The sequence below is a fragment of the Mustela erminea genome, chromosome 6 (assembly GCF_009829155.1).
Source record: "Mustela erminea isolate mMusErm1 chromosome 6, mMusErm1.Pri, whole genome shotgun sequence".
NCBI classification, from domain to species: domain Eukaryota; kingdom Metazoa; phylum Chordata; class Mammalia; order Carnivora; family Mustelidae; genus Mustela; species Mustela erminea.
In genome coordinates this window covers 126,198,835-126,212,637 of record NC_045619.1, presented here as the reverse complement: position 1 = coordinate 126,212,637, position 13,803 = coordinate 126,198,835, and the positions used below count along the sequence as shown (strand labels likewise).

The window sequence follows — 13,803 nt, the reverse complement described above, 5'->3', positions numbered from 1 at the left end:
TATACCCATTTCTAGAATCTCTTCCTTTCAAATTATGTTCTCATTTTCCCAGATTTGTAGTGCCTTGGCAATTTATGTCTTCATAGCCAAGCTATCTATTTAGCATATCACTTAAAGTCTTCAATTAAAAAAAAAAATAGGGGCACCTGGGTGGCTCAGTGGGTTAAAGCCTCTGCCTTTGGCTTAGGTCATGATCCCAGGGTCCTGGGATCAAGCCCCGCATCAGGCTCTCTGCTCAGCAGGGAGCCTGCTTCCTCCTATCCCTCTGCCTGCTTCTCTGCCTACTTGTGATCTCTGTCAAATAAATAAATAAAATCTTTGAAAAAATAAAAATTAAAAAATTAAAAAAATACAGTGTTCAATTTTTCAAAAGATTGGTGATATCACATTTTCTAAAAGGGAATAATGTTAGAAAATACAGGTTATAGAGTCTGATATTTGTTTTCCTTTAACTATTATAATTATCTTAGAAGTTCTAGTATCATGTGAATGGTTCACTCATCCTTTTATTAAACATGTATCAATGAAAGGTTATAGGCGCTAGACTCATTCAACTCTAGTGCAGGTGACACACTTCTACAAATTAACGCTACAATGATTAGCAACTGTATTTCAATTTAAAAAATCTAATGTGAAATATGAAATACATTGGGAAGTTAATATGTATCTGAAGAACAAGAGGCAGATAAAAGGACGATGGTTTGGAAAAAAAAAAAAAAAAAGACAACAGCAACAGACTGGAATCTCAACCTCCCAATATAACAGATTCCTCAGAAGCTTCTCTTGGATTCTGCTGCAATTGCCTTAAGATCAATAAGACAGCAGGTGAAACCGGTGATTACTGTATCTCTCCTACCACCCCCACCCAAGGGAAATGGAAAGAAAGCATAAAGTGCGGTATTTTATGTAATTTATAGAAACAATTTTCATATTTTATGTTAATTAGTAAGATAATATAATAGTAACTTAATTCAGCTCAGTCCAAATTATACATGTGTTGTATGATAATATCAACTTTTTATGTGTACATATTTAAGGGGACCTAGAACATAAACACAGACAGTCCAGACATAGGATGGTTTGGCTTAATATTTTTCAACTTTATGATGGTGCAAAAGCAATATACATTCAGCAGAAACTTGGATCTTTTCCCAGGCTAGTGATACATACACCACACAATATTCTCTGGTGATGCTGGGCAGCGGCCCCGAGCCTTAGCTCCGCCAACCACATGATCACGAGGCTAAACAACCAATACACTTACAATTATGCTGCACCCACACAGCCATTCTGTTTTTCACTTTTGGTGCAGTATTCAATAAATTACTTGACATATTCAGCACTTTACTATAAACTGGGTTCTATGTTAGATGACTTTGCCCAACCGCAGGCTAATGGAAGTGTTTTGAGCACGTTTCAGGTAGGCTAGGCTAAGCTACACTGTCAGTAGGTAGGTGTAGCAAATGCATTTTCAACTTGAGATATTGTCAGTTTACAATGGATTTACCGGGATATAATCCTATTGTAAACTGAGTGAGATCTCTGATGAGCTGCATTTATTTTGAGAGAGTATAAAGATTAGTTCATCTATGTATGTTTACTCATTTTCATTTATATTTTCTAAGAGGTAAGAGTACAGTACAGTAAACTACAACTGTTTAAAAGAACTTTTTTTTTTTAGAGATTTTATTTATTTGTTTGACAGAGATCACAATTAGGCAGAGAAGCTGGCAGAGAGAGAGGAGGAAGCAGGCTCCCTGCTGAGCAGATATCAAATACAGGGCTGGATGTGGGGCTCCATCCCAGGACCCTGAGATCATGACCTGAGCCGAAGGCAAAGGCTTTAACCCACTGAGCCACCCAGGCACCCCTAAGTACTATTAATAGGAGGGCCTGGGTGGCTCAGGTCATGATCCCAGAGTCCTGGGATTGAGCCCCATATCAGGCTCCCTGCTCAACAGGGAACCTACTTCTCCCTCTGTCGCTCCCCTTGCTTGTGCTCTCTCTGTCAAAATATTTTTAAAAAATAAAATTACTGTTAATAAAAACTTAGGTTCTTTTTTTAAAAAAATCTATTATCTTTGTAATTCCCATGCATTTTATCCTTTCCTTGAATAACTGTTAGAATGCTGTATCCTCCTTTTCCTGAACTCTATAATGTTAATAAGAAAGCAAACTCTGTTCTGCTGACTTGTTACCGTATCCCAGCCTCAGCTGTTTTCTATTCTCTCCAGAGAAGTGATGGTAAATGAGGGGAAGGCTAGGGATGGCTGGAGAAAGACTTACTGTGAAGGTAATGAAGCTTCCAAGAACATGGGTTGGACTTACCAATTCTGTACTTAAGATTTCATATACATCACATCTCTAGATTTATATGGTCCTATAAAAACTAGGATCAGAAACACACTGCTTGGGGTGCTTGGGTGGCTCAGTGGCTTAAGCCTCTGCCTTCAGCTCAGGTCGTGATCTCAGGGTCCTGGGATCGAGCCCCCCATCAGACTTTCTGCTCAGCAGGGAGCATGCTTCCCCCTCTCTCTCTGCCTGCCTCTCTGCCTACTTGTGATCTCTCTCTCTGTGTCAAATAAATTAATTAAATCTTAAAAAAAAAAAGAAAGAAACACAGTGTTCTTTATAAATGATGGCATTCTATTACCTTGATACACATCCAAGGTATAAAGCAGTGTATGTACAGGTAAGGATACAGGAGGTGTACAGAATGCACACCATACTACATTACACTTACTACAGATTATTTCCTCCTGCCTCTGTTGCTCCTCTTTTTCCTATGGCATATCTTTCTCCCCTTCCCTATGGTTGCTTCCTCTGGCATTTCTGTGCCAGTCACTGTTGGTATCTACCCAGTAGCCTTTGTCAGCCAAGGCATGAGTAGAAGTCAACTAGAAGCATCTGTTGATAGGGTTTTTTCTTTGTCGTCCATAGATACAGAAAGAAACTCTGACTCTTTGCTGACATGGTCAAGTGTATGAATGACATCTGGAACTCCTACATCCATCCTGCAATGATAATGGAAGAAATCACCAATATTCTGAGGATGGCTGAGTACAAAAATGAAAAACATCTGGGTCCTCCATGACACTGTTCAGCTGCATAACCAACCTTGGAACTGCCCTGACTCTGAGCTTATGTGTCATGTAAAATTTAAAATGTCCTTATTTTTAAGCTATTAGTATCTGATATTCTGTAACTTACAGTCAAAAATATCCTGGTATAATCCTGTCCTCTCTCATGTTCGGTCTACTTACATCTTTTCCTCTCTTCCTTTGGTCACTGGGTGTTCAAAAGTGCTTACTATGTCCTAGAAACCTGGCTAGATCTTGGGGAAGCAGAATAGAGTAAAATTATTTTGTTGTAGCAGAGCTGGCTTGGGGTGAAGGTACACCAAGGAAAAGCGAGGAGTCACGGCTGTGGAGTGCGAGGGAAAAGCATACGCAGGGCAGTGTTTCCCATATTACCTGCTTCTCCCCTTCCCGTGTCCTACACTTCTCTATTTGGGAAAATGTAACGGTAACCAAAGCACATACAAATTCGGGTACATTTAAAAATTACTTCCCGTAACAGAAATCTCATGGAGTTCATTTCTAACTGTAATTTGAAAATGAGTTTTGGTTGTTCAATTAATTTTGATACTTATGAAATCCAAGACTGATACAGATTGAGATGCTCATTACAGGTTTTGACCAAAGAAAAGCAGTGAGTCAAGAAATTTATCTTAGTGCCTGAAAATAGCTTCATTTTAAATTTTAAATAAATCTTCAAAAATTAGTTTTTAGAAAACAAATCTCTTATGCAATAACATTTGACATAATCATTACTGTTAGATAACAAGATTAGTAGTTATACAAAGAAAAATGCAGAGAAAGAAGGTTATATATTATAACAACATGCTAAGAATTTATAGTGGATTGATGGTACTATTGCTGATGTACTTTTCTTCTCAATTTGGCAAATTTTCTTTGATGCGATTACAAATTTTTTAAAAAGAAATGTGAGCATGTCTTTTGTCCATACATACAGCTACTGCTGTGCTAACTATACTAGTATTATATTATAAAGGAAAAATAAATATAAACATTTTAGCTTATTTTTTATGATGAAGGGAATTTTCTTATTTTAAAAAATGATGAGGGGGCACCTGGGTGGCTCAGTGGGTTAAGGCCTCTGCCTTCAGCTCAGATCATGATCCCAGGGTCATGGGATCGAGCCCCACATCAGGCTCCCTGCCTAAGCAGGGAGCCTGCTTCCCCCTCTCTCTCTACCTGCCTCTCTGCCTACCTGTGATCTCTGTCAAATAAATAAATAAAATCTTCCAAAAAAAATGATGGGAATGTATGTCTCCTTTAAGCATTCTGAAAATTTTAAATCTTTTGAAAATTATTAATATATAATAGAAATATTATCCATTTACTTTTTCACACTTGCCCTCTTGCCTTAATGTATGCCCTTATTACATTTAAGTTAAAATATTATATTTTAAAAATGTGAAGCATTATTCATTTGTAATCATTTTTTAGACTGCAAATTGTCAGAGGGACTACAACTATCCAATAGCACTTTCTTTTTCATAAATAATAATGAAGGTCATTTACGGCAGACATGTAGACAACTAACTATACAGTTCTCAGACTTGCTGGTCAGCTGTTTTCAGTAAGGGAATAGCTGGTCCTGTTGGGCCTCATGAATACTCACTGTTGAGTGAAGGAAGGAAAACAGCGTCCTCCATGGGACTGTGACAAGAGTGGTCACCTGTCACTTCTCTCTGCCTCTCTCAGGTTTTCCATGATCCTTTCCACGAGCATTATGTGCATAAAGTTCTTTGAATATTCTTAATATGAAAATTTGGGTGAGAACTCACTGCTTCTCACACAGTTGCCTTTTCTTAAGAATTTTATTCTGTGCTGTTCTTGGGACCTGGGTTTGTGTTTTTGTTTATGTTTTCCTAACAAAATAAAGGCTGAACTTGTAGTACTCTCTTACTAAGAGGTGTGAAGGATTACAACTTCAGTGGATCAAAACCTTTAACACAGAAAAATTAAAAATGCTCGAGACACTTTAATTTTTTTTAAATTTATTTATTTTTTTTAATTTTTTTATTTTTTATAAACATATATTTTTATCCCCAGGGGTACAGGTCTGTGAATCACCAGGTTTACACATTTCACAGCACTCACCAAAGCACATACCCTCCCCAATGTCCATAATCCCACCCCCTTCTCCCAAACCCCCTCCCCCGAGCAACCCTCAGTTTGTGTGAGATTAAGAGTCACTTATGGTTTGTCTCCCTCCCATTTACCCTAAAGATACAAACGTAGTGATCCAAAGGGGCACGTGCACCCGAATGTTTACAGCAGCAATGTCCACAATAGCCAAACTATGGAAAGAACCTAGATGTCCATCAACAGATGAATGGATCAAGGAGACACTTTAATTTTAAAACAAAAAGACACGGCATAAAGGGAGGACTTATAAAAACACCACCACTCATAAAATTAGTACTATCTAGAATTGGTTGAATGGAATACTAGAAATGACTTTATGTTGACTAGAAGAGGACAGAAATGTCCATCAGTGTATAATAGGCATGGCTGTAACAGGTAAAACAGGGAAGTCAGGGAACAGGGATTTTGCTTTTACAGTGCTCACAGCGGCTTGGACCCCTCCTCTTAATTGCTGTGGCGGGTTGTTTGTTTCAAGCTGGAATGGTAAACTCAAATCTCCACAGGGCCCAGGCAAGTAATTCAAGTAAGTGAAGTCAGAGAGTGTAAGAAAAACAATGAGAGGGGCAGTAGAAAACTGGAGAAGTACATGCACCAACTAAAAGCAGCAGCAACGACTTAGCTTGAGCCTGGTGTTGCCATGTAGGAACATAGGCCGGCTGCTGTCAGATTTTATCATGTTTTGAGAAGCCAGAAATCTGATTTTTAATGTGAAATCACCTGGTTTTTTAAATGTCGGCAACTTTTTTTTTTTTTTAGAACACCATGAGACAATACAGTGCAGGCCAAATAAAACACATCCCACATCCATCCGTGGGCCAGCTACAGCTTCCAACCAGCACTTCACAACACTGGGCTTAAAATTTATACCTTGTAAAATGACCTGTGGGAGGCTCTGGATGTGGAATCTACCTTTGATTCTTGAAGTCATGTTTTGGAGTCATAAAAGAACCACTGTAAATAAAATAAATTAAAATAAAATATAGGGGCGCCTGGTTGGCTCAGTGGTTTAAGCCTCTGCCTTCAGCTCAGGTCATGATCTCAGGATCCTGGGATCGAGCCCCACATCAGGCTCTCTGCTCAGCAAGGATCCTGCTTCCACCTCTCTCTCTGTCTGCCTCTCTGCCTAGTTGTGATCTATCTGTCAAATAAATAAATAAAATCTAAAAATAAATAAATTAAAGGAAAATAAAATATAAAAATTTCAGCAGCAAATTTCAATAAACTGATGAAAACCTAAAAGTATTGGCCTGCAAAAAAAGAATTAATCTAAATATATATTATGATACTTAGCTAATTTTTCTGCTCATAATGGAGATGTAGGAGCAAAGACTTTAAGCAAAGTTAAGTGATCTATCCGGAGAATTCATAAAAAGGACTCAAAATGAAGAGGCTCTTCAAAAATAAAAAAGGAAAAAAATACTATGAATTTAACACAGAAATCAATAGGTAAATCGAGCACCTCAGGAACTCTAATTTCTTTTAACTTTATTGCTTTTTAAATTATTTTTTCAAACACCATTTTTAATCAGTCTCCAAGCCCTATGACAAGTTAAACTAAAAACTAAAAGAACATCATGAATCATCATTTCTCTGTTTAGCCATTTAAAGATAGGAGGTTTTTGCATCTGGTTGTAAAATATATCATCACTTCAAAACCTTTTTGAGTAAAGCAGGTAAAAGATACCTTTAAAACTTGGCTACACACTAAAGATGTTAATCTTATGTTATAAAAGTTACTCCATTCAATCAGACTTTTCATGATTTGGTAAAATTATAGTAAAAGTCAAATACGGTGTTGCAATTGCTAAAGCTAGTTATTATACTGACTGTACTCCAGTATGAGTTTGGGAATGTCACTTTCAAAGTGGAAGGAATCTGTCCTGTTTTTAGTCTAACCCAGTAAACCTACTGCTTAGTTATCTATTGCTGTATAACAAATCACACCAACTTAGCTGCTTCAAACAGGAAACATTTACTATGTTGGGTTTCTGTAGGTCAGGAATCTGGGAGCAGCTCAGCTGGGTGGTTCAGGCTGGGGCCTTGCACTAGGCTGCAGTTGAAATGGAATGTCCATTAGGGCAGTTATCCAGGTCTCCATTGGGTCTAGAGGATCTGCTTCTAAGCACACTGACAGGAATGTTGGAAGAAGCCTTCATCAGATCCTCCCCATTTCTGGAGCCCTCCCATAGGTTCCTTATGATGAGGCCTCCCCCAAAGTGAGGGACAGGCATCCAAAAGACAGAATCCAAGACAAAGCCTGCAGGCTTTCATAATCTAACCTCAGAAGTCACATACCATCCCTTCTGCTATATCTCACTGAGAAAATGTAGGAGGAGGCTACACGAGGATGTGACTAGGAGGAGGTGGGCATCATTGGAGGTTGAGAGGCCATCACAGAAGCTGGCTTTATTCTTCACCAACACACCTGAGGCAACATCCCTCTGTAGGTAACAAGTCCTCTATAATTTTTTTTAAAAGATTTTATTTATTTGACACAGAGAGAGAGAGATCACAAGTAGGCAGAGAGGCAGGCAGAGAGAGAGAAGCAGGCTCCCCGCCAAGCAGAGAGCCTGATGCGGGGCTCGATCCCAGGACCCTGAGATCATGACCTGAGCCGAAGGCAGAGGCTTAACCCACTGAGCCACCCAGGCGCCCCAACAAGTCTTCTATAATTCTGAGCTGAGAGACAGACATCTCCAGTTGCAGGGTGAGAAAAGGGTGGGAAGAGAATTTGCATAGTATAATGAAAAAGTCTACTATATTATTTTTATTTATTTCCCCCACTCCACAGATGTCATTTTTCCTGCTCTCGTTACTTCCACACTACATCCCTCCAGTCCTCAGAGCTATCGGTCTAACTTGTACATGTGGGTTCAGAGTTTGAGAGATGAAGGGTTAACATCCATACGTATGCTTTGAAGGTTAAATAATTCTGGCTCCTTTAAAAAGTCAAGGGAGTCAAGGAAGCCATTGATCTGGAGTTAATGGTGCCCTAGTAAGAAATTACAATCAGCTGGGACGGACGACGCACTTACAGGGCTCAAGTATAAAAAGCAGCTTCAAAATATGGTTAAGGAGAAGTAGTGGAGACAAGAGAAAGAGAAATGTGGGAAATGAGAGACTTGGGGATGGCCTTGGAAGTTAATAGGTAACATAAGATCTAGAGCAATTTTTAAAACACCCAAATTTTGGCACTTTTTTTTGTTTTCAACTTATAATGACTTCACAGCTAAGACTAAGCTGAATAGAAGGAGGCAAAAACTACGAAGAGGGTCCGTGGCACTCCACCCACGAAGAGACTGATGATTAACTACTGGGAATCAGATCTTTTACAAAATTTGCTTTTTGTACCTAGAAATGTTTTCATTTTGTTTTCCAGTTGCTAGATGAGCATATAATACTGCAGCCACGGCTGCAGCTTCACTCTGCCTACAGTTTGGCATGCTGCTTCAAAAAGAGTAAACTGAAGTGGAAAGGGTGCCTTTTATGATTGCGACATCCCTGGCACACTTTCTTTGCTCCAGCCCAATTTTAAGTCCCTGCCTTCGAGCTGCTCAGGCAAGGGCAGCAGGAGAAGGCTGGACAGTCAAGGGTGGCTGGGGCTCTGCTGAACTCTCTGCAGGAACACACCACAAGAGGAAACAGAAAAGGGAGATAAATGAAACACCAGATGATTAGAAAGCTTGTCAGGTTCTTTTATAAAAGTGACCCCTGGTCCAAGGTTCTTGGTGTGACTCCCTCTGAGTGGTTCCTAGAAGCTTCCTGCAGGCTTCCACTGCCCACATTTATTCCTGAGGATGAATTCAGCTCAACATTTTAATAATTGCATAATATCCCACTGAGTAAATATATGCCATAATTTACTAAACCATTCCCCTGCTTTAGAACATTTAATTGTTTTGTTTGATTATGGTTTGGGCCATTATGAAGTACAGTGTAGTGAACCTCTTTGTGCATTAAGATTATGTATTAGTTATCTATTGCTGTGTAAAAAATGACCCAACTCAGCAGCTTCAAACTTGGGGAGCTCCAGTTTCTTACTGGTTGTTGGAAACTCAGCTCCTTACCACATGGGCCTTTCCCTAGGTTGTCTAACTATCCTCGTGTCATAGCAGCTGGCTTTCCCCAGAACAAGTAATGAGAGACAGCAAAGGGAGAACCACCCTGGGACAGATACCTCAGTCTTTTTTATCTGGTCACCTATCCTCAGAAGTAACCTGCCATCACTGCTGCCGTATTCTACATGCCACATAGACCGATCCTGGTATGATGTTGGAGGGGCCCATACAAGGGTGTGAATATGAGGACACAAGGAACTCTATGGGGCATCTTGGACGCTGACTACCACTGGGTAAGCTAGAACTCCACTGGTTATACAAACACACATTCATGTTTGTATCTACTTATGATAGCGGCTCAGAGCTACAATTACTAAGGGGGAGAGTGTTGACATTTTTTGAAGTTCTTGCTATTTTTAGGTTAAACCATGTGAAACTGCTATTTTTGTTAAATCAAAACCAATTGAATATAGGTGACTGCATGTAGGTCAACTAATGTACACCAACCTAATATGGACTGCAGAATTGGTTATTTTATAAGTAGATATCTCTACCATCATGTCTCATCATGTGTGAGTCTGGCAGTCTGGTCACTTTACATATAAAGTGCATGTTAGTCCTTACATATAGTAAGAGACTGCTCAAAGTTGAATCACCATTTACTTCTCCCCAAATAGTATTTTTAGTTCCAAATTCCTAACTTACTGCATACTACAGTTCAGTTATAATGATTAATAAACATGAATATTATGAATGACTTTTTAAGACCATAGCATTACCACTATATCGCCTTTTAACAAATAAACACAAAGCGGGGCACCTGGGTGGCTCAGTGGGTTAAAGCCTCTGCCTTCCGCTCAGGTCATGATCACAGGGTCCTGGGATCGAGCCCCGCATCCAGCTCTCTGCTGGGCAGGGAGCCTGCTTCCCTTCCTCTCACTCTGCCTCTCTCTCTCTGCCTACTTGTGATCTCTCTCTCTCTGTCAAATAAATAAATAAAATCTTTAAAAAATAAATAAAAAATAAATAAACACAAAGCACTGGCATGCTAATTCTAATAGCTACAATTAAAAAGCAAAAATAGGAGAAATAAATTTTAATAAATACATTATTTAACACAATATATTCAAAATATCATTTCAACATGCAATCAATATTCAAAAAATTTAATGAGATATTTCACATTCTTTTTTTCATATCAATTCTTGGAAATCTAGTGTGTGTTTTGCACTTATGGTACATCTCAGTTTGGCTGCTAAATCTTCACTGGAAATACTCAATCCGTATTTAGATTTCAAAAAGTCTATAGCTAAGAAAGTAGATTTACACTCAGGTTGCTTTGATCATACCTAAAAAATCTCCAGTAATTGCACTAGTTTATCAATTTTTAAATTTATATTAGAAGTAGATAACAACTTAGTTCCTCAGATCCCCTAGTCCCCATTCAAGTATGTGACAGTAACATGTGACTACATGTTAAAATCAAAGGAGATACAAATAAATGGCTAGTAATAGAATTATTGCACAGGTAGTTAAATAACTTCAGTTAATACCTTTTCAAGGTCAGAGGTCCTTTCTTGAGCAAAATGCTTTGATGCAATTAACTTACACTACATTTTTAGAGCAAGTTGGTTCATTCATCTACAGTCACAGATGAGAGCAAAGTAGGCCAAAAGTTAACTGCAAAATCAGCCCGATAACATGGTAATTAAGCAATAACTATTTTCCCTGTTGGCAATGGATTTTAAGATTTATAAGATAATAAGATGATGAACATGGCTTACTTCAAAGTACAATCCTTTTTTTTTTTTTTAGGTGGCAGGGAGGGGCAGAGAGAGGGAGTCTCAAGCGGACTCCCGGCTGAGCATAGAGCGTGACATGGGGCTCGACCTCATCACCCCTCACAACCTGAGCAGAAACCAAGAAACCAAGAGGGGAAGTCTCAATGGACTGCACCACCTAGGCACCCTCAAAGATTCTTATGCTAACAAAATCCCAAGCTTTTAAGAAGGAAATTCTTTTGTCCATGGATGTTTGTGAAATGCTTAATTGCAGTACTTTTGAATTTCAGTCAAATACGCTATGACTAATGCACTTCTAGAAATTCAAATGTAAATAAAGAGTTCCCCCCTTCAATATCTAAAAGGTGTTTTAGAAGGTTTTATACACTAGTGATTGGAAAAAATAAACCAAATTCAAACCCCCAAAATGTGTTATGATCCACTGTTTAAACTTGATTTATTTCTGAACTAGTGGGATAAAAACACCCTTCTCTGGATCTACTCAGCACACCATTTCGCGACATTTCTTGTGCACCAGACAGAAAACAAAGCCTCAGGCTAAAAGAATATTAGGTGGCATCAGGTAGACAAACTATTTTAGTGGGTAGAGGGCTTTCCTTTTTCCTATAACTGCACTATCAATGTCACTTCTTTTTATTTCTATGCCCAAAGTCTGTCCAGCGGTTACCTGGAGGTAACTAGGTTCTTAAGAATAATATAAAGATTTCCCTTCCCGCGATGGTACAAAAAGCTTCACTCGTAATTCATTTTTCACTTGGTTCAACTTAGAATCACCCAGTATACTATATATGTACTCTTAAGACAGCATAGTATTTCTGTCTTAAGAAATGCCTGATGTGCCCAGCTGTGCAGATGACTTTTATGCTCCTCTCTATCAATTTTTCTATCTTAGACTGTAAAATCCTAGAGATAAGATATTAGTCAAATTATTTTACTTTGAAGACACGGTAACACACACATAAGTGCCTCAGATACTTTTTGATGATTATAATGATGATGATGGCGGCAATAAAGAAATTGTTCACTGGCCTCATACATAAAGCTTATAGTCTCAGTGATTTGGGAATTTGAGATTACAAGATTATATGGTATTGTTCTATATTCTGAATTCTAAAAGAACATGCACAAAAATAACCTCAGAAGATTTTATCAACCAAGAATTTATAACTTTAAAAATCACAATAAATAAAAATACAGAAGAACTGACAATGTATTTTTTCTTCTACTAGTGCACAAACACCCTAAAAATGACTAACAAATGAGATAACTATGAGTAGTTATAATTACACTGAGTAGTTATGTAGTTAAAAGAGTAGTACAATAATGATTAGTTAAATGAGTAGTTATAATTACACTGTTACTTTGTTTCACACATTTGGTTTCCATGCCGAAAGAACATAGATGAAACATTTATTTTCACTTCACCTTTATATAAGATTTATTTGTGAAAATCAATGTTAGGATCAAAAGAGGTGTAACATGTAATACATATAATCCCATATACCTCATTTGCTTCTATGCTTATGTGTTCCTCAACCCCTCCAAGATGAAAGAAGTTGTAAAAACAAAAAGTCAGTAAAAAAAAATCAACATTATTATCTACAGGCATCAGTAAAGACAGCTGGCTGCAGGGCTTTTAAAATAATTTTTCATTACCAGGCTGTAGTCCCCTTCACCCCTTCATTCCCACAACACAAGGTCCCTTGTTATGTCAGATATTTGTCATGAATATGTGGATTTTTCAAAAGTTAATTACTGCTTCTTAAGCCTGTTCCACATGATTTAGCCTATTGGTATTTATAGATGGGTGACATGAGAAGAATATTCGCAAAAATTCTGAATTTTAAAATGTTCTTTTCTTTTTATCATGTCATCATTCTATACAAGACATAAAAGAACCAGGCTGGCCAGCTCAATCTGGATTCTTTCTTTATATTATCTGTTTAGCAAACAGAATATAATCTACTAAATGTTTCTGTAGTGTCCAAACCAGCCAATTCCTGTCAGCACTGCTCATCTTGGCACTCTCATCTCCTGACTGCCATTGAGCTGGGATGGAAATCTCTCATTTGATTTAGTCCTGTGGACATCAATCAAGTCTATAGGAGAAAGGATAGTCACACATGTGGAAACCAGCCATCAGGGATTAAAAACAGAGGTATCTGGCAAGACTTTCAGATACAACAAGGAGCTTAAAATGAAGAATGATGGGCTCTCATACACTTTACTTTCTCACACTATAAAAAGGAAGAATCTCTGAAAGATTTTGAGTAATTGCCAAGCAGTTACACTATAAATCGTTGCCTGGCCAGAATATATATTTCCCCTCTCTACTTCAGCTCCCTCATCTATATAATATGACAATTATATTAATGATTAAAATGTTTTAGAATACCTAACCAAATGTACTGTATTCCTCTTTGCCAGGCTTGAGAACAAAGTTTACTCTGAGACAGCAAAAGTTTCTAAGAGATGACATATCCAGCCAAAGCTCCCACAAGAAACACTTAAAACTTATTTTTGAGCCCTAATGTGGAAAATTATTCCTACAAAACCCTTGTATGGCTCCTCCTTCCTCATCCCTCCAGCCAGGCTATTGCTCTCACCTTAGTCCCAAGTTCTACACTCACTGCTGCCACACCCCCGGCTACAAGGTCATTGGAGAGGCTGCTGTACTCTACACAGTGTGGAACCAAGAGAAAGGCT

At 38.3% G+C, this 13,803-nt stretch overlaps 1 protein-coding gene across 2 annotated transcripts in view; it reads right to left on the bottom strand.

Moving 5' to 3' along the window:
• Positions 1–13,803, bottom strand: part of SPAG6 (sperm associated antigen 6) — a 63,361-nt gene that overhangs the window by 24,247 nt on the left and 25,311 nt on the right. The window lies entirely within an intron of this gene.